At 37.0% G+C, this 24646-nt stretch overlaps 1 protein-coding gene, 1 long non-coding RNA gene and 2 pseudogenes across 6 annotated transcripts in view; 2 read left to right on the top strand and 2 right to left on the bottom strand.

Annotated features, from left to right (window-relative positions):
* The window catches only part of BAZ2B (bromodomain adjacent to zinc finger domain 2B), a 293071-nt gene that overhangs the window by 8987 nt on the left and 259438 nt on the right, over positions 1 to 24646 (top strand). The gene's annotated exons all lie outside the window — the stretch shown is intronic.
* LOC112674760 (5S ribosomal RNA) lies at positions 5724 to 5839 on the bottom strand (annotated as a pseudogene).
* On the bottom strand, positions 9802 to 13473 carry LOC112674706 (uncharacterized). The gene is made up of 3 exons (XR_003145517.3): positions 13410 to 13473; positions 12602 to 12764; positions 9802 to 10020 (listed from the first exon to the last, which is right to left on the bottom strand). It is a non-coding gene; the product is annotated as an uncharacterized LOC112674706 (long non-coding RNA).
* Positions 17503 to 18781, top strand: LOC112674702 (complement component 1 Q subcomponent-binding protein, mitochondrial-like; annotated as a pseudogene).

Below are 24646 nucleotides of genomic sequence, written 5' to 3'. Positions count from 1 at the left end.
TTTATTTTAAATAAAATAAAATAATATGAGGCACGTGGGTGGCTCAGTCAGCTAAGCATCTGACTCTTTTTTTTTTGTTTATTATTGTTTTTATTTATTTATTTATTCATGATAGCCACAGAGAGAGAGAGAGAGAGAGAGAGAGAGAGAGAGGCAGAGGGAGAAGCAGGCTCCATGCAGGGAGCCCGACGTGGGACTCAATCCCGGGACTCCAGAATCGCACCCTGGGCCAAAGGCAGGCGCTAAACCACTGCGCCACCCAGGGATCCCTAAGCATCTGACTCTTGATCTCAGTTCAGGTCTTGATCTCAGGCTCATGAGAACAAGCCCTATGCTGGGCGTGGAGCCTACTTAATAAAAGTATGAAAAGGAAAGATTAAAAAAAAAAAAAGTCATACACAAATGTATAAGGTCTTCATTTTCAGGAGTTAGACTTTTCCTAACTTCATTATTACTCCACTAAGATAATGAAATTCATTTCATTTTCCTTATTTACAATGTTGTGATGACCATTTACTTGCAAGAGATGTGCTAGAAGAAAACCTTTAAGACGTCCACATAATTCTTTCTTTTTTTAAAAAAATTTTTTTTATTTATTTATTCATAAGTGACAGAGGAGAGAGAGAGAGAGAGAGGCAGAGACACAGGCAGAAGGAGAAGCAGGCTCCACACAAAGAGCCCAATGTGGGACTCAGTTCTGGGGCTGCAGGGTCATGCCCTGAGCTGAAGGCAGGCGCTCAACTGCTGAGCCATCCAGGGATCCCCCACACAATTATTTCTTGTATGATGATGTGGTATGATGATGTGTTTTGAGATAAATTAAAGGTGGAAATGAGTAGAAATAGAGGGCTATCCAGTGTCTGAGTTTAGAGAGGATCCATACTTTTTCTAGTTTCCATGATGACATGGTTATTGAAACATACTTTTGGACTTCCTTGGGGAAAGGATTACTGTTGACATGAACTATTGTGGCAACATATGAAAGAGCAAAGCCCATTTTGAGCATCTGAAGAATATTGGGGAGCAGCCTATAAGTCACAGGATGATGTGTTTCTTCTTTTATGGGTTAGTGTAGCATACTGGAAGAAATAGGGTATGGCCAGGTAACAGTAACAGGTAGAGTTGTGGGTCAAATCTCTTTAAAAGAGGGGTTACTGTAGAGCAAAAGGAAGTGTGTCTTTAGGGGGTGGATAGTAACAACATCAAAAAGAGGAGGCAGTTTTAAAGAAGGCTTTCAAATGAAGTTAAGAGAAATGGAGCACTGTGACACAATTTAGTCCTCAGTAAAGTCTCAAGATTTTCTCCATTGTGGCCTAAGTACCTTAGCATTAACTTCTTATGCATTGTCATTAATATTTTCAGCAGCTTATTGAGAAAATAATTCTTATCTATAATCATACCTTGGGGATTTGAAGTAGGAATTTGAAGGGTTAGGGAAGGGCTGTGTAAACAGCCGGTCCAGGAAGAGAACATGCAATACTTTGGCCAGTTAGGTGAAAGCTTTCTTTCCCTTCCCTTTCCAGAAAGACTATTCATAGGTGTACTGTCAGAATTCAAACAAGAATTGGTTTAAAGAATTTGTAAGTGCTTTTGTACCATGTGTGAAATGGGACGGTAGGCATAAGGTATGCCAGGGTCCTAGACAGAATAGGAACTTTCCAGTATTTGGGGTTTTTGGGTTGTTGCTTTTCATGGAGTATTCTGTTGACATAGTATCTTGAATTTGACCTTTCTCACTTTAATGCGAGACACTTTTTGTGAAATAGGTCAAATTTTTTTGCAGTTTATTGCAAATATTTTATTCTTAGTAGGTAGCATTTTATATGTTTCAGCTTAAGTCCAGAGGTACCAACTAAATTAATTACATCTACCTGGGTAAAAATGCATGCTGCTTTCTGTATTTGTTAATGTCAGGACTTCACAAGAGACCTGAAAGTAATCCTGTAGTTACCCATGGAAACGAGTAAAAATCACTTATTTTTTCATATTTCTTACTATTGTGATGTGCTCATAGTCACATATTAGGCAGTAGTGACTAGTTAAGTAAATTGGTCACTGAATTGAGAACCAGAATCGGGCTGACATCTATTTCTTAGTAACTAGAAACAATTTAAAGTGCTCAGAAATGAAATGCATAGCCCATAATATCCTCAAGGAGGCATAATTTACTTAGGGAGAAAGGATGTACATAAAGTGCTGTTTCATCTTTTGTGATTTTAGCCCACTGAAATTCAATTATTTACGTTGGAAAAATTGGAACTGGGAAAGGAAAAACAATTTCAGTAACCACCATTCATTCAGTGAAGTTATTTATAGGCAGGATACAGCAGTCAGATACTCTCTGTTCCTGGGTAGCTCTCATGGTGTGGCTCTTATGTCTTAATATAAATATTTTTTTGTATATCATAGTTCCTAAATGCAGGCCAGCTATGAGTATCTGGAACTCCATTACGTGAATGACATCTACTTTAGTGCTGGCAGTCAAACTGTCTGTGTTGGACTTGTTGAGAGACCATTTATCTGTCTCAGTATGGTTCATGTCAAAGATAATATTTACTATATTTTGATATAACCTACTGACTAGAACCTACCCACATTCCCCTCACCCCCCAATTAGATGAACCTCTACTGGGAGTACATGAGTGGCTCAGTTGGTTAAGCATCTAACCTTTTTTTTTTTTTTTTTTAATATTTTGTTTATTTATTCATGAGAGACACAGAGAGGTAGAGACATAGGTAGAGGGAGAAGCAGGCTACCCATGGGGAGCCTGATGGGGAACTCGATCCCAGAATCAGGCCCTAAGTGACCAGGTCCTGAGCTGAAGGCAGACACTCAGCCAGTGAGCCACCCAGGTTTTCAACTCTTGATTTCAGCTCAGGTCTTGATCTCAGTGTCATGAGTTCAAGAACGTGAGTAGGCTTGGAGCCTACTTTATTTTATTTTATTATTTTTTAAAGATTTTACTTATTTATTTGAGAGAGAGAGAGAGAGAGAGAGAGAGAACACAAGTTGGTGGGAGGGGCAGACAGAGGGAGAAGCCAGCTCCCCATTGAGCTGAGAGTCTGATGCAACAGTAGGGGGTAAGGGGAGGCTCCATCCCAGGTGCTTAGGATCACAACCTAAGCTGAAGGCAGATGCTGACTGAGGCTCTTACTTGACTGAACCACCCAGGTGCCATAGGGTCTACTTTAAAAAAAAAAAAAAAAAAAAAAATGAGTGTTTGCTGTTATATGAAGGTAGCATGGTCCAGGATAGTTCATATGCTTAAGTATTGCTATTGATACCCCAGAATGTAAAGAGAAGAAATTGGTTTGGAATTAAAAGTGTTCCAGGAGATGGTGAAACTTCAGTTGATTTTTGAAGGAAGTAGTAGGTTTTTTTTTAAATTTAATTTAATTTTATTTATTTATTGATTGATTGATTGAAATAGATATTTTAGAACAGCAACCTGAACAAAGGAGAGGATGATGTAGGAAACTTACCTAACTAAATGTTTGTAATGGGAGATAAAGTTACAAAGGGGAGTTTAGGTTAGCTAATAGATTTTTAAGCAGAGATGTGATGTGATTAAAAATTTAGAAAGATAGATTTGGAAGAAATCTGTTAAATGTGTAGAAAGCAGGGACTATTAAAAGAAAGACCTGTGACTTCTGAAGAAATTCCAGTGATAGGTGGTAATGATTAGACTAATAACAATAGAATGGGTAGAAGGTTATACATGAGCTACATAATACTTTAAAGGAATAGAGTTGAGTAGTGTGGGGAGGTTGAAGATTATATTACCTTGCATGCAAATCTATTTCTTACGAATATAACAATAATTTGATGTAGCTGAACATTTATTTCCTCCTTTCCAGATACTGAAAGCAAGAGGAAGAAAGACTGGGGGATGGGGGACGCTAGGTAGCTCATTCAGTTAAACATCTGATTTTGGACCAGGGCAGATCTCAGGGTACTGGGATTGAGCCCTGCATTGGGCTCCCCTCTCAGTGGGGAGTCAGCTTGACCCTCTGCCCCTCCCCTTGCTTGTGCTGTGTCTCTCTCCCAACAAACAAGAGAGATTGACTGTGGCTTACGACTTGCCAGTGTTCGATACTGTTTCTAATACATCATAACAGTCTCATGATGAGTTTAGCTTAAACTTTTTTAAAAACCCTTTTACTTCACTCCCGGTATAACAAAGATGTATGAAGATGAGTACTCACATACAGTTAGCTTGATATTTTCCTTTTTTTTTTGTATTTATTGCCCTGCATATGTTTAAACCATTGCTAAACATCACTTTCTGAAAACCAGTGGGAGATAGGAGGAAGCATGTTCTAAACATAAACATACCATACTTTTTATGGATCCCTGAGGATAGACTTTCATGAATCCATGCTTTTGCACATGATGTTCCCTGTATACAATTTTTATTCCCTCTCTTTCTGCTTGGTAAAATCTGCTTATTTTCTAAGACTTCTTAAGAGTTATTTTTAAAAAATTTTCCCAACCCTGTACCTCCTCACAGGATTATCTGATTCTTCCCTTGTGCTACACTGGAATGCTAATAGTGGAGCACATGGTTGTGCATACAGATAGATTGATTCCTTACTTCCGACCTTTATAGATATGCTTCAGTGCACATTTTTATGCATAGTACTTTTATTTGTTGCTGTTTGATATTATTTCATAGGATAAATCCCTAAAAATGCAATTATTAGGTTAAAGGCTGGGAATACTTTAAGGCTCTTAATATATGTATTGTGAACTTGGCCTTTGAAAGGATTATATGAGATTATAGTATTTCACTAGTAGTGTATAACCATACCTATTTCACTACACCTTCATTGGGTTGGGTCATACTCATCATTTTTAGCCATTTGCCTAGTCCATTGTAAAACAAAAAAAAACTGTACCTTATTTAATCTGCGCTTCTGTGACTAATTAGAATGAACATCTTTTAGTAAATATGCTTCTCTTTTGTGATTTGTCTTTGACATTGCCTGTTGCTACACAGAGGTTTTAGTATGTTGATTATAAGCTATTTATAAATTCTAAGTATTAATGATATTATGCTTTTATTATATTTATTATAATTCTTTAGCTTTTTAGTAGTTTTTTATTTCCAGAAATGTGAAATGTCATTTCTTCATCTTCTAAAACATTCTTTCCATTTTTAAGCTTAAAAAATGTCCTTTTCCCAGGGTACCTGTGTGGCTCAGTGTGTTGAGTACCTGACTCTCGGTTTTGGCTCAGGTCGTGATCTTGGGGTCTTGGGATCAAGCCTTGCTTCAGGCTCTGTGTTCGGCATGGAGTCTGCTTGGGATTCTCTCTTTCTCCCGCCACCCCTAACACCCTCCTTGTGCGCTTTTGTACTGTGATTGCACACCCACTCTCTCTCTCAAATAAATAAATAAATAAATATCCTCCTCCCCAGAGTTTTCTTTTTTTTTTTCCCAGAGTTTTCATAGACACATTTCATATATTTATTTTGTTTTTTGACATATAATTCTAACCATTCCTTTTTTTCTTTTTTTTTTTAATATAGAATCTATTTATTCATGAGAGACGGGGAGAGAGAGAGAGAGAGAGAGAGAGAGGCGCAGAGACACAGGCAGAGGGAGAAGCAGGCTCCATGCAGGGAGCCCGACCTGGGACTCGATCCCGGGACCCCAGGACCCCAGGATCATGCCCTGGGCCGAAGGCAGGCGCTAAACTGCTGAGCCACCCAGGCATTCCAAGCCTACAGCACCCAGTATTCCCAGGCGGTCTCCCATCCAAGTACTAACCAAGCCCTACCCTTCTTAGCTTCTGAGATCAGAGATTGGGCTCATTCAGGGTGGTATGGCTGTAGACACTTTTTTTTTTTTTTTAAAGTACGTTTTCTGCCCCAAGTGGTGCCCAAACTCCTGACCCTAAGACCAAGAGCTGTGTGCTCTTGCCAAAAGAGCCAGCCAGACACTCCATTTCCCATTCCTTTTTGCTAGTAGAACTACCCTTTAATGCCCATCTTAAGGCCCAACCTCCTATTAACAGTATCTGTACCACTAAAAAAATGCTGTATACTCTAAAAAATCTCTATTACGAGGAATGTTAAACTAGATAACTAAAGGTCAACTTTTTGATTTGGTTCTACCTCTTGTAATAGAATTCTTTATAAAAATATTAATTTTATTAGATAATACTGAGCATATTAAAAATAAATTTTCCTTGATAAGTTTGGGTCATCTTCCTGGTCAATAATTCTATTATACTTACTAGATGTCTGAATTATGACTATTAAAATATAACTTAATGAGAGTTTATTTTTTAAAGGTTCAAGTTATATTTGTGCCATATTTGTTTATGACAAAAGCAAATTGTGGAAGCAACTCCGTAACTTGCCAGTTTTCCTTCTTAATCATATTCATTGTCCTTTGATTTTTTTCCTTTATATTCATTTTGTTTATTTTCTAGCATTTAAAAAATTGAGGTACAAATGGCATACATTGTCAGTTTCAGATGTACAAGACTTTTAAAAGTGTATTTTTGACTAAAAAATTTCTCAGAAGTTTTGAAAAATACAGAAAATAGTAAAAGTCTCAAATGTCCAAAGTTCTTTTACTTCCATTTTTATTTTATACTGAAGTTTATTTAATGAAATGAAAATCTTCATAAATGAAAAAAAACCCAGCAAGTTAGTTCCATAAACCTCTCCTCTAAGAAGAAAATGAGGGGCACTAGCATAGAGTGAAATGGTTTTTTGATACCAAGTAAAAACAAATTAAAAAAATCCTATTAAGCAAAAAAGGACATTGGTGACCTTGGCAATAATACTTTTAGTGGAGTGTTTTGGACTAAAGCTAAAGAAATAGGACTGTGGAGTTTGGATAGTTGTTATTTTTTAAGGGAAATGAAATCAGCAAGTTTCTAGGAAGGAAATGTGGGCTTGAAGATGACTTTCTTAATGATGAGAACGAAAATAGAGGTCTAGGGATAGAGTTCAGAAATACTTTGAGAAGAGGGAAGACGTGGGTTCCAAACCCATGTTAGACTGACATTATCTACAAGGAGGGGTACCTCTGTAATTAATGAATGAGAATGAGAAGATGTGGGTGTGTTTAGCAATGAGTTTGGAGCTTTGGTGGAAAGAAATTTCAGAGTTCAAGTTCCAAATATCAGAAATTCTTCAACTACAGGGGTGCCTGGGTGGATCAGTTGGTTAGGCATCTGACTTTTGATTTTGGCTCAAGTCATGATCTCACCGTCATGAGATTTTTTTTTTTTTTAAGATTTTATTTATTTATTCATGAGAGACACAGAGAGAAAGACAGGCAAGGGCAGAGGCACAGGCAGAGGGAGAAGCAGGCTCCATGCAGGGAGCCTGACATGGGACTCCATCCCGGGACTCCAGGATCATGCCCTGGGCTGAAGGCAGTGCTAAACTGCTGAGCCACCCAGGCTGCCCACCGTCATGAGATTGAGCCCCTGTCAGGCTCCATGCTCATTGAGGTGTCTGCTTGAGGTTCTCTCCTCCTCTTTCTGCTCCTCCTTCAACACATACACATTCTTCCTCTCAAATAAATAAATCTTAAAAAAAAATTATTGGTGGTATCTGGGTGTCTCAGTCGGTTAAGCATCTGTCTTCAACTCAGATCATGATCCCAGGGTCCAGGAATTGAGCCCCACATTGTGCTCCCTGCTCAACAGGGAACCTTCTTCTCCCTCTCCTGCTACCCCTGCTTGTGCTCTCTCTGTCAAATAAATAAATAAAATCTTAAAAAAAAAACAAAAAATAAAAATAAATTCTTGAATTAGAAATGCCTCTTTGCTGTTTTTTCATAAAACAAAGTTTTAATTTCTTATTTTATCTGATTATATCAGGAGCATTTTCTCATGTCATTGAATATTTTAAACAGTATATATTAGTTTATTCAACTACCCATGTTTGAGGCATTTAAACTTTTTGATTAATGTATATTTCAATATATAATGAAATAATTTAACATCAAATGTCACTAAGTCTTTGTGCATATTGTAATTCATTTCATTAGGAAACATTCCTGGAGATTGAATCGCTGGGTCAAAGCATAATGAATGGTTTACATTTATACAGTGTCATCCTGGTAAATATTAACAACTAGTTTGTGTGTCTGGTGGGGGGAGTGTGATTTGTAATGTGTGTTCTTTTTCCTGGTGTAAATACTCCTGACATGGCCTATTTCATTCTAACAATTAATACCACTGAGCAGAGTTGGGATGTGCAGACACAGAATTATTATACAATATCTGTACCAAGCTGATACAATAGATGTAAATAACCTCCACAGCATAGAGAATAATAAAATGTGGTAAAATAATTAGAAGTGATAAGTTTTGAGTATTTATTACCTTATTTTTAATAACTTATTAATTTGTAAGTTTATATAATTTAATTTTTTAAGAGTTCTGTATTTTATTTATCTATTTTTAATGATTTATTTATTTATTAATGAGAGACATAGAGAGGTAGAGGCACAAGCAGAGGGAGAAGCAGGCTCCATGATGGGAGCCCGATGTGGGAATCAATCCCAGGACCCCGGGATCACTCCCTGAGTCAAAGGCAGACACTCAACTACTCGACCCCTGAGCCACGCAGGCATCCCTATGTTTTTATTTTGTTTTGTTTTATTTTATTTTATTTTATTTTATTTTATTTTATTTTATTTTATTTTATTTTATTTTATTTTATTTTATTTTTTTCCTATGTTTTTATTTTTTATTTATTTTTTTCTATGTTTTTATTTTATTTTATTTTATTTATTTTATTTTTTTATGTTTTTATTTTAAAGAGAAAGAGTGAATGTGAGCAGGAGAGGGGCCAAGAGGGAGAGAGAGAATCCCAAGCAGACTCCCTGCTGAGCACAGAGCCTGACGGGCTCAGTTTCATGACTGAGACCATGGCCTGAGCCGAAACCAAAAGTCAGATGCTTAACTGACTGAGCCACCCAGTAGCCCCTATATAATTTAATTTTTAATAATGACTGTGTTTAACAACTGGGTTGCAAAATTCCCCAGAATTTTAACAGTTGACTCTTGTGAACTTCTATGAGCAAGCTCCAGAACTTACTCCTGAGTTATCATTTTTTTTTCTTTTCTCTTTTTCCCTTCCTTCTTCTTTTTTTCTTATACTTATTGTGGAGTTCCCTCCCCCCATATTGTTATTTTCAATATAGGAAGACTTAAATACTCAGAAGACCAATGTTGCATTCTTTTTGTGTATGGCTCTACAGTTTGTTTTGCTTTCACTTACCATATATGGAATCTATTTAAGTGAAAGAGATGAAGTGTGAATACCCAGCTTTATTTTTTTTTTTTCCCCACAGACTGTTCAGTTTTCCCCAAAACACTGTGGAGTAATTCCTACTGGCCATTGATTGAATTACTCAACTTTCTTGGTTTTTTCTAATATTTTTTCAATTGATTCTATAGGACTTTTCATATATATATATATATATATATATATATATCATATATTATGCAAATGAAGATAATTTTGCTGCCATATTTCTAATATTTATAACTTTATTCTGTGTAAAGAATAAAGTTGACTAGTATTAACATTGAGCATGCCTTAATTTTTTTTCTGATTTTGAAAATGCTTCAAATACTTCATCATTGTCTGTGATACTTGCTTTTGGTTTGTTAGATGGGTTTTTGAAAATCACGTTAGGCAAGTATTAATCTATTTCTATTAAGACTTTTTAAAAGCCAGTTAAAAATTAAATGCATGGGCAACTTGGTAATTCTTGATGGCTTTCTCTACCTTGGTGTTTTTTAAGTTTGTTTTTCATTTTAGAATTAGTGCTAGACAGAGGTTTAGATGATGGTTTTTAATATTTGGGATAAGCAACAAGATGAACTGGGCAACAGGAAATACAGTTTGATATGTTTTCTCCTAGAACTTTTTTTGCTGAATCTCAAGAGATCTGTGTTGTAGGTATACCTGTAATCCTATGTTTGAGGGTCAACATGATTGATTTTAGCAGTTCCCGTACTTCTAGGAGAGCCTGGAATACCTGTGGATGGGAAGATACAATCAGGGGCAGAATGGCTACTCTCTGATACTGTGGAATATGAGTATGGTGAGTCGGTACTTGTGACTGCTTAATCAGATTTGATCATCACTTATAAAGCTGACTCCTTTTCAATCCTAACGACAGGTTGAGGAAAATTAAAACAATGAGGCCAAAAGGTAGCTCTTGATGTCTTTTGGCAGTGTGAATGTGAGTGCCAAGCTCTGTGACTCCCACTTCTCTTATAAGCCTTCCCTGTTCCTAAACTTTATTTTTTTTTTAATTTTTTTTAAATGTTTATTTATTTATGATAGTCACAGAGAGAGAAAGAGAGAGAGGCAGAGGGAGAAGCAGGCTCCATGCACCGGAAGCCCGATGTGGGATTCAATCCCGGGTCTCCAGGATGGCGCCCTGGGCCAAAGGCAGGCGCCAAACCCCTGCGCCACCCAGGGACCCCCCTAAACTTTAATTCTACAGGTTGTGGGTTGGGATATTTTAGAATATTCTTATTTCTTAAAGTCAGCCCCTTATACCATTGGGGCATATGTGTATAGACTCAGAGTCTTGTTATAGTTTTGGTATTTTCCCTGACTTCTTTGATGATGACATTCCTCATACTTATTTTGGTCCTTTTGGGTGGATTTTTGGGAGGGATTATGTGAATGAATGCTGTATTATTGAGATTTTAAAACTCTTTTCACATATTCATGAAATTATCCTCAAGAGACGTTATACTTTCTTACACACCTTTGGACTTTGAGAATTTTTTTATTCTTAATGGGAATAATTTTATTTAAATATGTATACATAATTTTTTAAACCATTTTATTTATGAGTTAGAAAGCCAGGGGAAGGGCAGAGGGAGAAGCAGGCTCCCCCTGAGCAGGGATCCCAACTTGGAGCTTGATCCCAAGACTCCAGGGTTATGACCTGAGCCAAAGGCAGATGCTTAACGACTGAGGCACCTAGGTGCCCCTAATTTGTATATTCTTAATTGTTACAGATAATCATATGTTTCTGTTTACTGGGGAATTAATTATATTTGTATTTGAATTATTTAGAAGGAATGGCTTTGGTAAGATTTTTTGAGGAATATGATCATAATTTTAAGGATTTTTCTTGATTTCCCCCAAAAGGCTGTTCTTACTAGGAGGTGTGGCTGATTATTTTCATAGGAGCAAGCAAGAATGTTAACCAGCCTCCTTGAATTTGCTTTTGCATGCCTTAGTAAAGCCTATGCACTATTGTACAATTACTATGGCTACAAAATAAACTTAAAAAAAAAGATTTTATTTATTTATTTGAGAGCAAGAGAGAGAGAGAGAGAACATGAGTAGAGTGAGGGACAGAGGGAGAAGCCAACTCCCCATTGAGCAGAGAGCCTGATATGGGGCTTGATCCTGAGACTCCAGGATCATGATCTGAGCTGAAGGCATATGCTTAAATGACTGAGCAACCTAGGTACCCCCACAAAATAAAATTTTAAACTTTTATTCATTTATTTTAAAGATTTTATCTTTTTGAGAGAGAGAGAGAGAGCACACACAAGCAGGGGGAGGAGTAGAGAGAGAGGAAGAGGGAGAAGCAGACTCCCTGCTAAGCAAGGACTCTGTTATGCTCTGTAGATGCTTAACCACTGAGCCACCCAGGTACCCCAAACGTTTTAGCCTTTACGTGTCAGCTAGGACTTTTATTTATTTATTTTTCATTTTATTTTTTTAAGATTTATTTATTTTTAGAGAGAGATCATGAGGGGGGAGGGGCAGAGGTACAGAAAGGAGGAGGGAGAGAAGCAAACTCTTGCTGAGCATGGAGCCCAACTTGGGGCTGGATCTCATGACCCCGAGATCACCAACCAAGCTGAAATCAAGAGTTGGATGCTAAACTGAGCTAGTGAGGTGCCCCTCAGGAACTTTCTTATAAGAGGAGTAATATTTGGATGCATGGAACTAAACGGAGGTACATTCCAAATTGTCTGTAGATAAAGATGCAGAAATTTAGCCAAAGTTTATATGTTCACTATGGATAATGGTAGTCAAAATGTAGATTTTGTTTTCTGATGTTTATAGGTTAGCATATCACATATTTTATAAATGAACATTAATTTTCTTTTTATTATTTTAGTTGTCACATAGAGGTAAGGGCTTAAACTTTTGTTTCTCTTAGCATTAAGAGCAAGCCCATTAGGTATGAATTTCGGCCAAACTGCATTACATCTTAATTCTTTACTTTGTCATTTACTTATTAAGTATTTTGCTCTAGGCAAGGAACTTTTCGAGTTAGGGTAGGAGGAAATAAAAAAATAAATAACATAACTTATTGATTATCTAATTTAGGAAAATACTAAAGTTTATCAACATGATTTAGCTTGTTTTAAAACCTTATATAGCTTTATACTGTATATCATTTTCCAACCTGCTTTTTCCACTCATCTTTGTATTTTTGTTTCTGTGAGTCAGTAAATTGGGATTGACCTAGGTGGTTTTAACTCAGGGTCTCTCTTGAGGTGGCTATCAAACTTCCACTTGGGATAGCAGTTATCTCAAAGCTCAACTGGGGCTGGAGGATCTAATGCCAAGCTCACATTGTTGTTGACAGTTCCTTGTTGGCTGTTGGTAGGAGGCCTCAGCTCTTTGTCACATGGTCATTTCCATAGAGCTCCTTCTGACATGGCAGCTTGCTTCCCCCAGAGTAATGAGAGACAAAGACAGAGGCAGCAACATAGACTCTTTTGGAGTGACAAAATGCTTTAAGAGAGGAAGAAGAAAATTTTGAGCATAAAGCAACTTGGAAAAAATTGAACAGTTCAAAAAATCTAACAAAGTCATGATTTTGGATACTCCCAAACTTAAGATGACCCCAGGAATAATTAGAAACTCTGCTGAATAAATTTGTAGTCCAGACACATACGTATTTCATTGGTATAAAAGAAATGTATTTATGAGAGGTTCATACCAGTATTAACAGGAGGTTTATTTTCATTCTTAAAGGTGGCTGCTTTGCTTGAAAATAAAAAGCCATATTAGAATCCACTATTTCAAAAAAAATCAAAGTCTAAAATGGAGTCCCATTTAGGATCGCAGAATATGCTATCATATTTTAAAGCCTTAATTCTAGTACTATCCATTTTATGATGGAGGGTAAATCTGGACACTTGGTGACTTTAGAGTTTTGTTTAGTTTTGGGTTTTGGCCACCCATAGTGGGAATGGAATAAAAATTTTTAGAGGTTATAATGAAAATGTGAAGACTTTTTAATGAAAACAATCAAGGAGAAGATACTAGACTGGCAGACTCCTTCCTTTGAGTATCTTTAAAATTATGTAAATTGTGATTCCCTTCCTCCTTTTCATATTTTACCATTTAGTACTTGACTATCCCTATATAACTTACCTTAAAATATTTGCTTCTGCTTCCTGAGTCTACCTTTGTTACCATAGAAACAGAAGTGGACGAGGGAAATTGGCAAGACAACCAGCAACTGAAATTAATGAGGATTCTAACTCCTCACCTGTAGTTGTTGTGTTTCATTTACAACTCCTGTTTTAAAAATAAGCAATGTAAGGCCTGTTGAGTAGGAGAAAAAAACCCTGAAACTGAACTCTCATTTGCTTCAGACTTGTTCTCTTGCCTAGAAAGCTATTAGGAAAGAATCTTTCTAACAGCGTGGAAAAGAGTTTTCATTCTTGTGAATAGTTAGACTACTATCCATCCATTCTGTGATGTTATACCTTTAGGTGTTTATCAGATATTTTTCATTAATAGGTATTAAAATAACACATTTTCTAGGGAATGAGATGTGATATTATGTGATATAAGCCTCCTGTGGTCAATATGTTTTCGCACATACAATTTAAGTGAACCTGGAAAAATAGATATAGATCTTAAATCTGAAAAGGCATTAAAAACATTATTATGTATAATCAGTCTTTTATTTATCATGTCAAGAAATACTTTTTAAGTATTAAAAAGTATAAAGTTTTAAAATGTAAACTTTTAAAAAGTCTATTAGAAACTTTTAAAAAAGTACTTCTTTGCATTTAAAAAAATTACACAAGTGGGGATCCCTGGGTGGCGCAGCGGTTTGGCGCCTGCCTTTGGCCCAGGGCGCCATCCTGGAGACCCGGGATCGAATCCCATGTCGGGCTCCCGGTGCATGGAGCCTGCTTCTCCCTCTGCCTGTGTCTCTGCCTCTCTCTCTCTCTCTCTCTCTCTCTCTCTCATTGTGTGCCTATCATAAAATAAATAAAATAAAATAAAATAATTTAAAAAAATTACACAAGTGATCTCTAATGCCCAATGCAAGGTTTGAAATCACAACTCTGAGGTTAAGAGTTGTGCTCTATACACTGAGCCAGCCAGGTGGCCCTCTTCTTCTTCAACAACAACAACAACTCCTCCCCCTCCTCCTCCTCCTCCTCCTCCTCCTTCTTCTTCTTCTTCTTTTTTTTTTTTTTATTTTCTTCTTGAAATTTAGGTAAATGTGATGAAGTTCACATTGTGAAGAGATGAACTATTCAAGACCATTAGAAGTTTGCTTCCTTCAATGTTTTTTTCCCTTTTTTACAATTAAGAAATAGCACATTTTAAAGAATTTTTTTGCTTTAGAAACCTAAATTTAAGCTGCTTTCCTCTGGCTGCATCCTATAAAATTTTTAATTATATTAAATCTATAGGCATACCTCAGAGAAATTGTGGGTTCTGTTCAAGACCACAGCAATAAAGTGAATATTGCAATAAAGTGAGCTAAATGAATTCTTTGGTTTCTCAGTGTATATAAAGTTATATTTACACTATAGTGTAGTCTGTTTAGTGTGCAATAATACCATTATATCTAAAAATAATGTACATATCTTTTTTTTTTTAAAGATTTATTTATTTATTTATTCATGATAGAGAGAGAGAGAGAGAGGCAGAGACACAGGCAGAGGGAGAAGCAGGCTCCATCCCAGAACTCCAGGATCACACCCTGGGCCAAAGGCAGGCGCTGAGCTGCTGAGCCACCCAGGGATCCCCTGTACATATCTTTTTTAAATTACTTTTGACTACGTTGACATACAATATTACATTCTTTTCAGGTATACAACTTAGTGTTTGACAGGTTTATATATTATGCTATTACAGTATCATTCACTATGTTCCTTATGCTGTGCCTTTTATTCCTATGACTTATGCATTCCACAATTAGAAACCTGTATCACCCACTCCCCCTCACCCAATTTGCTTAAGCCCCCTATCCTCTCCTGTATGGCAACCATCAGTTTGTTCTGTATTTGTAAGTCTGATTTTGTTGTTTATTCATTCATTCTTGTTTTTAGATTCTACTTCTGAGTGAAATCACATGGCATTTATCTTTCATAGTCTGACTTATTATAGTTAGCATAACACTCTTATCTATCCCTGTTGTCTCAAATTGCATCATCTCATCATTTTTTATGGCTGCATGGTATTCCTCAGTAGAACTGCTTTCAAAGCTGGAGTCCGTCCTATCAAAGCATACCAGTGCTTTATCATCTAAGTTTATGTAATAGTCTAAGTCTTTTGTTGTCATTTCAGTAGTCTTCACAGCATCTTCACCAGGAGAACATTCCATTTCAAGAAATTACTATCTTTGTGCAGCCATAAGAAGTAACTCCTCATCCATTAAAGTTTTATCATGAGATTGCACCAATTTAGTAACATATTCAAGACTCTACTTCTAATTGTAGTTCTCCTGCTATTTCCACCACATCTTCAGTTTTCTTTCTCTTAAATCTTGAACCCTTCAGAGTTCATTCATGAGGGTTGGAATCCACTTCTTCTAAACTCCTATTAATGTTGATATTTTGGCCTCTTCCCATCAATCATGAGTGTTCTTAATGGCATCTAGGATGGTGAATCATATCTAGAAGGTTTTCTATTTACTTGGCCCAGATCCATCTGAGGAATTACTATCTGGCAGTGATAACCTTGCAGATTTTATTTCTTATATAATAAGACCAGAAAATCAAAATTACTCCTTGATTCATGGTTTACAGAACGGATATTGAATTAGCAGATACGAAAACAACATTTATCTCGTGGGGCATCTCCATCAGAGCTCTTAAATGACCAGTTGCATTGTCAATGAGCAGTAATATTTTGTTTTTGTTTTTGTTTTTTTTTTAGCAGTAATATTTTGAAAGGAATCTTCTTTTACTGAGCCATATGTCTCAATAGTAGGCTTAAAATATTCAGTAAACCATGTTGTAAATAGATGTGCTGTCATCCAGGTTTTGTTGTTCCATTTGTGTTCCATTAGAACACAGAATAGATTTAGGATAATTCTTAAGGGCCTAGGATTTTTGGAATGGCAAATAAGCATTAGCTTCAACTTCAAGTCATCAGCTGCATTTGTCCTTAACAAGAGTCAACCTGTCCTTGGAAGTTTTGAAGCCAGACACTAACTTCTCTTCTCTAGCTATGAAAGTCCTAGATGACATCTTCTTCTAATAGAAGGCTATTTTGTCTACGTTGAAAATCTATTGTTTAGTGTAGCCACCTTCTTTAATTGTTCTAGCTAGATCTTCTGGATAATTTGCTGCAGTTTCTATATTAGCATTTGATGCTTCATGTTGCACTTTTATGTTATGGAGATAGAAGGCCTCTTTCCTTAAACCTCATGAAACAACCTCTGCTAGCATCCAACTTTTATTCTGCGGCTTCCTCTCCTCTCTCAGCCTTCATAGAATTGAAGAGAGTTAGTGCCTTGTTCTGGATTAGGTTTAGGCTTCAAGGAATTTTATGACTGGTGTGATCTTCTATCCAGACCACTAAAACTTTCTCCATAACAGCAGTAAAGCTGTTTCACTAAATTATCATTTATGTGTCGTTGGAGTAGCATTTTTAATTTCCTTCAAGAATGTTTTGTTTGCATTCGCAATTTGCCTGTTTGGCACAAGAGCCCTAACTTTTGGCCTGTTTCAGCTTTCAACATGCCTTCCTCACTAAGCTTAATCATTTCTAGTTTTTGATTTAAAGAAAGAGATTGTGACTCTTCCTTTCCCTTAAACGCTTAGGGGCTATTGTAGGTTTTTTTTTTTTTTTTTTTTTTTTTTTTTTTATTCATGAGAGACAGAGAGAGAAAGAAGGCAGAGACACAGGCAGAGGGAGAAGCAGGCTCCATGCAGGGAGCCTGATGTGGGACTCAATCCTGGGTCTCTAGGATCACACCCTGGGCTGCAGGCGACGCTGAACTGATGCACCACTGGGGCTGCCCTGTAGGGTTGTTAATCGGCCTAATTTTTGTATGGTTCTGTCTTGTGGAATAGGGAGGACCAATTTGGGGGGAGAGATCCATCAGTGGAGCAATCAGAACACATCAAACATTTATAAAACTTATCGTCTTACATGGGCATGGTTCATGGCCCCTCAAAGCAATTACAATAGTAACATCAAAGATCACTGATCACAGATAACCATTACAAATATAAAAATAATGATGGGGATCCCTGGGTGGCGCAGCGGTTTGGCGCCTGCCTTTGGCCCAGGGCGCCATCCTGGAGACCCGGGATCAAATCCCATGTCAGGCTCCCGGTGCATGGAGCCTGCTTCTCCCTCTGCCTGTGTCTCTGCCTCTCTCTCTCTCTCTCTCTCTCTGTATGACTATCATAAATAAATAATAATAAAAAATTAATAATAATGAAAAAGTTTGAAATAGAGGACTTCCAGTGGGGTACTGGCTAGGATCTTCTGCGTGGGTCAACCTTCATGCCTACACATGTCTGCATCCCCAGTGCAGCCCCCCAGCTTGGGACTCTGCAACCAGTCCAACCCTGCTGCCTCAGCCTCTGCTGCAGTCCGTGTGGGCTTTCCATGGAGCACTTGAGGCCTTTCATTGGGACTTTCATGGTGCACTCTGCCCCCAAATGGGCTGGATCTGCTTGAGCCTCCTGAACTCTTGAGCACCCTGGGGTTATAGCTGCAGCATGCTGCAAACCCAGGGGGACAGAGCTTTTATTGAATTACTGAGTGATGAAATTGAGGAAGAGAAGAGACAGAAGCAGAAGAAGTCTCTCTTCAAGATGTCTGGAGGTTGGAAGCTGGAAGTGAATGGGACAGAAGCCAAAGTAGCTGGGAAAGTTGCTAGAGATCATTTGTTGTCACTTTAAACATTAACAGTAGCATCCTGCCAACATTTGATGGGGAGGAGGAGCCCTCACAAGGGCAGAGTTGAAGAGCAGGAGCCTGAACGGACACCCATTCCCAATTTCAGGGTTAATGTTATAAAGAATGGTGGCAAGAAGGCTCTGTTGCTGGACTGTCACTATCTAGAAGATGAGCTTGGGCAAGAAGAGGAGGACAAAAGTGACATCTTCTCCCTCAGAAAAATGAGCTTTCGGTCCATTGGTGAGCCTGAGGGGAAGGACACCCAACACCAATCCCCTGGTTTGGGCTTTACATGATCCCTTGATGGATTTCCTGGCAGGCTCAGGGGTGGATAACACATTTGCAAAAGAGTAGAGTTCAGCACAGCCCTGGAGCAATGGGAAAACATTCTTTTTCTCGAAGATCCCAAAAAGTTTTATCGAGGGCCATAGAGCAGACAAAACATTGAACATCTTAAATTTATGGCAGGTTTTGCCAGGGAACACACCTATTCTGAAGCCACTCACACACATATTTTGGGATGGTTTTCATTGTAATATCACGGAGAATAATTCAAATTTAAATTATTTCCATTGCCCTCTTATTTACCCATTTATTCTCTACAAATCTTATTCCTAGATTCTTGTATAACATAGTAATGGACAATAAAATTGGTTTATCTCCTTCCTCAAAAAAGAGAAAAACTGGGCAGCCTGGGTGGCTCAGCAGTTTAGCGCCGCCTTTAGCCCAGGGTGTGACCCTGGAGACCTGGGATCGATTCCCACATCGGGCTCCCTGCATGGAGCCTGCTTCTCCCTCTGCCTGTGTCCCTGCCTCTCTCTCTCTCTGTCTCTCTCTCTCTCTCTCTGTCTCTCATGAATAGATAAATAAAATCTTAAAAAAAACAAATATTTCAAGAATTATCAAATTGTGACACAGAGACGCAAAGTTGTTGGAAAAATGGTGCCGATAGCTTGTTCGAGGCAAGGTTGCCACAAACCTTCAGTTTGTAAAAACACATGCTCTGTGAAGTACAACAGAGCACAAAACAAAGTATGCCTGTATTCCCAAAAGGGCAGTGTTTTTGTTTTTGAAGACATTTTTTTTCACATTGTATTTATTTATGAGAGAAAGAGAGTGAGTGATAGTGAGAGTGGGCCGGGGGCGGGGAGCAAAGAGAGAATCCTTAAGCAGACTCTACACTAGGTGTAGAGCCCAACTCGGGACTTGATCTCATGACCCTGAGATCACAACCTAAGCCCAATTAATGAGTTAGAGCCACCCAGGTACCCCTGTTTTCAAAGAGCATTTACTTGTTTTCTTTTAAGTGGGTGATTAGCAGTAGTTGCTTTTGCCTGGTTTCTTTTCTTTTAGAATTGTCTCGCTCTCTTTTTTTTTTTTTTAAGATTTTATTTTCAAGTAATCTCTACAACACCAAAATCAAGAGTTGCACTCTGTACCAACTGAGCTAGCCAGGCACCCCTTAGTATTGTCTTTAAATCAAGTTCACTTTAAAGGTTGAGAAATTTTTCTTAGACTACATGATTTTTAGGCTCCAGTCTTATATATTAATGGTCTTTGAACTGTTTTTCTGGTGTTTTGTATGTTTTTTTAGAGCTGTTTTGACTGTGCTTCTCTACCAGTAAAAATGTGTTGGGAGCATAGATCACCTATATATGTGCATGTGTGTGTGTGTATATTTTTTTGTCATTTTATTGTTTATGAATTATATATTTACTAATATTCTAGTATATTTATGTAGGATATATGATATACTAAAAAATAAAATAAAAATAAGATGAGATAAAGATGATATAAAAATATCTTAAAATATTTTGCTAAAAGTGAAGGCTTTAAATTATGAGCCAGTTTCTCAAGGTATACTGAACACTTAGGATGATAGTTGTTAACAGTAATAGATATCTGGGATCCCTGGGTGGCGCAGCGGTTTGGCGCCTGCCTTTGGCCCGGGGCGCGATCCTGGAGACCCGGGATCGAGTCCCACATCGGGCTCCCGGTGCATGGAGCCTGCTTCTCCCTCTGCCTTTGTTTCTGGCTCTCTCTGTCTCTCAGTCTTTCATGAATAAATAAATAAATAAAATAAAATCTTAAAAAAAAAAAACAAACAGTAATAGATATCCATATTATAAGAAGTTTATTGTTAAATTCTTTATTTTGGTAGAGATATCCCCCCCCCACCCCCCCCACCCCCCCCCCCGCATAATATGGTTGATAACTAGGAGCAAAAGCATCAGCTTTGGTATTTTTGTGTCATTTCCTGTGATTCTGTTACTTTTCTACTCTTAGTCCTGTTTGGTCTGCTGTAACAGCATACCGTAGACTGGGTGGCTTATAGACAATAGAAATTTGTCTCACAATTTGGGAGGCAGGGAAGTCTAAGATCAAGATCCTAGCAGAATCCGAGTCTGGTGGGAGCCTGCTTTGTGGTCATAGAGTGTAGCCATCTTCTTACTATGTCATCAATGTTAGAGGGACCAAGAGAGCTAAGAGGCCCCAATTCCTTGCATGAGAGCTCTATCTCCAACTGAATCACCTCCCAAAGGCCCTCTCTTCTAATGTTAATACATTGGGAGTTTAGAATTTCAACATAAATTTGGGGGTTACACACACATTCAGACCATTAGCATAATCAACCCATGACTTTTTTGTAGGAATGTTTTTAAGCCCCTTTTACTTTGTGAAATTTGGTTGATGGCCAATTGGAAAGAGAAAAAAAAAATTGCCAATAAGATTTTTGCCTTTACAAGAACTTCTTTGTTCAATATGCTTAGTATTTATTACCCAACCCATCATCAAGTCAAATCATTTTTGAGAGCTATCTCAAGAGGATCTGCCCAGCGTTAGTTCTGAGGTCAACCCCAGTACACTCAGTTTTCTGCTCTCTCATACTCCAACCTGGGGTTTTATTAGATGGATATAATTCCTGTTGTTTTCCTATAGTTGCTTCGTCTTATTATCACATCTCCCTTTTGCATCATTATGTTTCCCTTTCTTGGATTATTACCACAACATACTCAGAAAAAAGGATCCTTCTTTTCATTTCCTTCATTATTGCCATAAATTCTCTGCTTTTTACTTAGCAGAATTTTATTTGCTACCTATAATACTTTCCTACAATTCTTTTTTTTTTTTTTTAAGGTTTATTTATTTGAGAGAGAGAGAGAGAGCGAGAGAGCACACATACAAAGTCAGAAGGGGCAGAGAGAATCCAGGCCAACTCTCTGAAGAGCGGGGAGCCTGATATGGGGGCTCCATCTTCGGACCTTGCGATCACTGCTCTGAGCTCACGATCTGAATTGAAACCAAGAGTTAGGCACTTAACTGACTGAACCACCCAGCCTCCCCTCTCCTCCTGTTCTTTCTTGATCTGACTTAAGTCATGCTTTTGCTTCACATCAACTCCACAAAAGTGTTCTTGTCAGTGACCCTGATGACTTCTGTGACTTCAGTCAGTTCTTAGTTCTCACATTCTTGACTAAACCTGTAGCATTTAACCAAGTTTATCACTCTATCCTCCTTTAAACTTTTTGTTTTCTTATGCCTTCCACAACTTCATATTTTGTTTTTCCGCCTAGTTTTCTATTTTCCCTTTCTTCGCTGTTTCTCTTCATGTCTCCATCCATGCCCCAGGCCTTACTCCTTGCACAACTACTGTTCCTTCACTATAATCACTCTCTTGGTGAAGTAATTCTACCCCCTGGATTTAGATAACATTGAAATGCCAAAGTTGCATATTCCATTTTTTAAGGAGATATTTTTTCTGTTGAAGTATAAGTGATGTATAACATTATATTAGTTTAATGATATTCATATATGTGAAATAATCACCCCGTTAAGTCTGATTAACATCTATCACCACACATAGTTAACAAATTTTTTTTCTTGAAATGAAAACTTCTAAGATATATTCCCTTAGCAACTTTCAAATATGCAATATAATTTACTATCCATGTTACCATGCTATACCTTACATCTCATGACTTAATTTACTTTATAACTGGAAGTTTGTAACTTTTGACCTCTTAACCCATTTCACCTATTCCCCCACTCCTGCATCTGGTAACCATCGATCTGTCCTCAGTATGTATTATGAGTCTTTCTTTTCTTTTCTTTCTTTCTTTCTCTCTTTCTTTCTTTCTTCTTTCTTTTTTAGATTCTACATATAAGTGAGATCATATGGTATTTTTCTTTCTTTAACTTATTTTAGTTAGCATTATGCCCTAAGTTCCATCCATTTTGTTACAAATAGCAGTATTTCGATTTTATGGTTGAGTAATACTTCATTGTAAAAATATACATTTTCCTTATCCATTCATCCATTAATGCATACTTTGGTTGCTTCTTGACTATTGTAAATAATTCTGCAGTGAACATATGTATCTGGGGGTGTATATATCTTTTTGAGTTAGTATTTTTAGTCTTCTTCAAGTACCCAGAATTAAAATTGCTAGATCATATATGGCAGTTCTACTTTTCATTTTTTGAGGAACTTCCATACTGTTTTCCATAGAGGGTTTCCTTTTCTGTATATACTTGTTATTTCTTATTTTTTATATAATAGCCATTCTAAGGCATGTGAGGTGATACCTCATTGTGGTTTTGATTTGCATAATCTTGATGATCATTGATGTTGATTGAGCACCTGTTGACCATCTGTGTCTCTTCTTGAAAAAATGTTTATTTAGATCCTCTGCCATTTTTTAATCAGTTTTTTTTTTTTTTGCTATTGAGTTGTAGGAGTTCTTTCTATATTTTAGATGTTAATTTCTTATCAGATATATGATCTGCAAATATTTTCTGCCACTCAGTAAGTTGCCTTTTCATTTTTTTTAATGATGGTTTCCTTTGCTATATGGAAGGTTTTTAGATTGATTTAGTACTACTTGTTTATTTTTACATTTGTTGCCTTTGATTTTGGTGTCAAATCCAAAAAATGATTGCTAAGACCAATGTCACCTATGTTTTCTTCTGGAGGTTTTGTGGTTTTAGGTCTTATGTTCAAGTCTTTAATCCATTTTGAGTTGATTTTTTGTATGATGTAAGGCAGTGATCCAGTTTCTTTCTTTTTCGTGTAGCCATCCAGTTTTCCTAATACCAGTAATTACATAGATTATCCTTTCCCCATTGTTTATTCTTGCTTCCTTTGTCACAGATTAGTTGACAGTATATGCATGAATTTATTTCTGGGCTTTCTATTTTGTTCCTTTGATCTTTGTGTCTTGGTTTGTTTTAATGCCAATACCATACTGTTTTGATTACCATAGTTTTATAATGCAGTTTGAAATCAGGACGTGTGATCCCTCCAGCTTTGTTCTTTTTTCTCAAGATTGCTTTGGCTATTTGGAGTCTTTTGTAGTTCCATACAAATTTTAGGATTTATTTGGTCTATTTCTGTAAAAAAATGCTGTTGGAATTTCAGTAGGGATTGCATCGAATGTGTAGGCTGCTTTAAGCAGTATGGACATTTTAATAATATTAATTCCTCCAGCCCATAAGCATGGAATTTTTTTTCCATTTATTTATATCCTCTTCAGTGTCTTGCAGTTTTCAGTGTACAGGTTTTTCACCTCCTTGATTAAATTAATTCCTAGGATTTTTTTTTCTTTTATGTTGTAGTTAAAAATGGTTTGTTTTCTTAATTTCTCTTTGTGATAGTTATTTGTGTATCGAAATTAAATAGCTTTTTGTATATTGATTTTATATCCTACAACTTTACTGAATTCATTTGTTACTTCTAGTAGTTTTTTGGTGGAGTCTTTAGGATTTTCTATTTTTAATATCTTGTCATCTGCAAACAGAGACAGTTTTACTTTTCCATTTCTGATTTGGATGCCTTTTATTTTTCTTTCTTGCCTAACTGGTCTGGCTAGAGCTTCCAATACTATGTGGAATAAAATAGGGAGAATTGCTATATGTATCTCTCTCTTGTCTTGTTCCTGATCTTAGAGGGAAAATGTTCAGCTTTTCACAGTTGAGAACGATGTTTGCTGTGGGATTGTCATATATGGTCTTTATTATGTTGAAGAAAATTCATTTTATACCCATTTTGTTGAAAGTTTTTATCATAAATCGTTGAATTTGGTCATATGCTTTTTCCACATATATTGAGATAATTATATGACGCCTATTCTTCATTTTATTAATGTGGTATATTGCATGACCGATACGTGGATATTGAAGTATCCATGTACCCCAGGGATAAATTCCCCCTGATCATGATGTATGTTCCTTTTTAATATATTGATTTTGATTTGTTAATATGTTGTTGAGGATATTTGCATCTCTGTTTATCAGATAGGTTGGACTGTAATTTTCTTCCTTGTCTGATTTCATTATCATGGTAATGCTGGCCTCATAAAATGAATTTTGGATTGTTCCTTACTCCTTTTCTATTATTTATTTTTTTTTGGAAGGTTTGAGAAGGACCTTTTCTTTTTCCTAATGGAATAAATATATAAGCCTGGAGTTATTTCCCCTGAACTCCATCTTTCATACTAACTGCT

This window comes from Canis lupus, chromosome 36 (genome assembly GCF_003254725.2).
Source record: "Canis lupus dingo isolate Sandy chromosome 36, ASM325472v2, whole genome shotgun sequence".
NCBI classification, from domain to species: Eukaryota; Metazoa; Chordata; class Mammalia; order Carnivora; family Canidae; genus Canis; species Canis lupus.
Note: the sequence above shows the minus strand (reverse complement) of the source record. Positions and strands in the feature narration are given on the sequence as shown.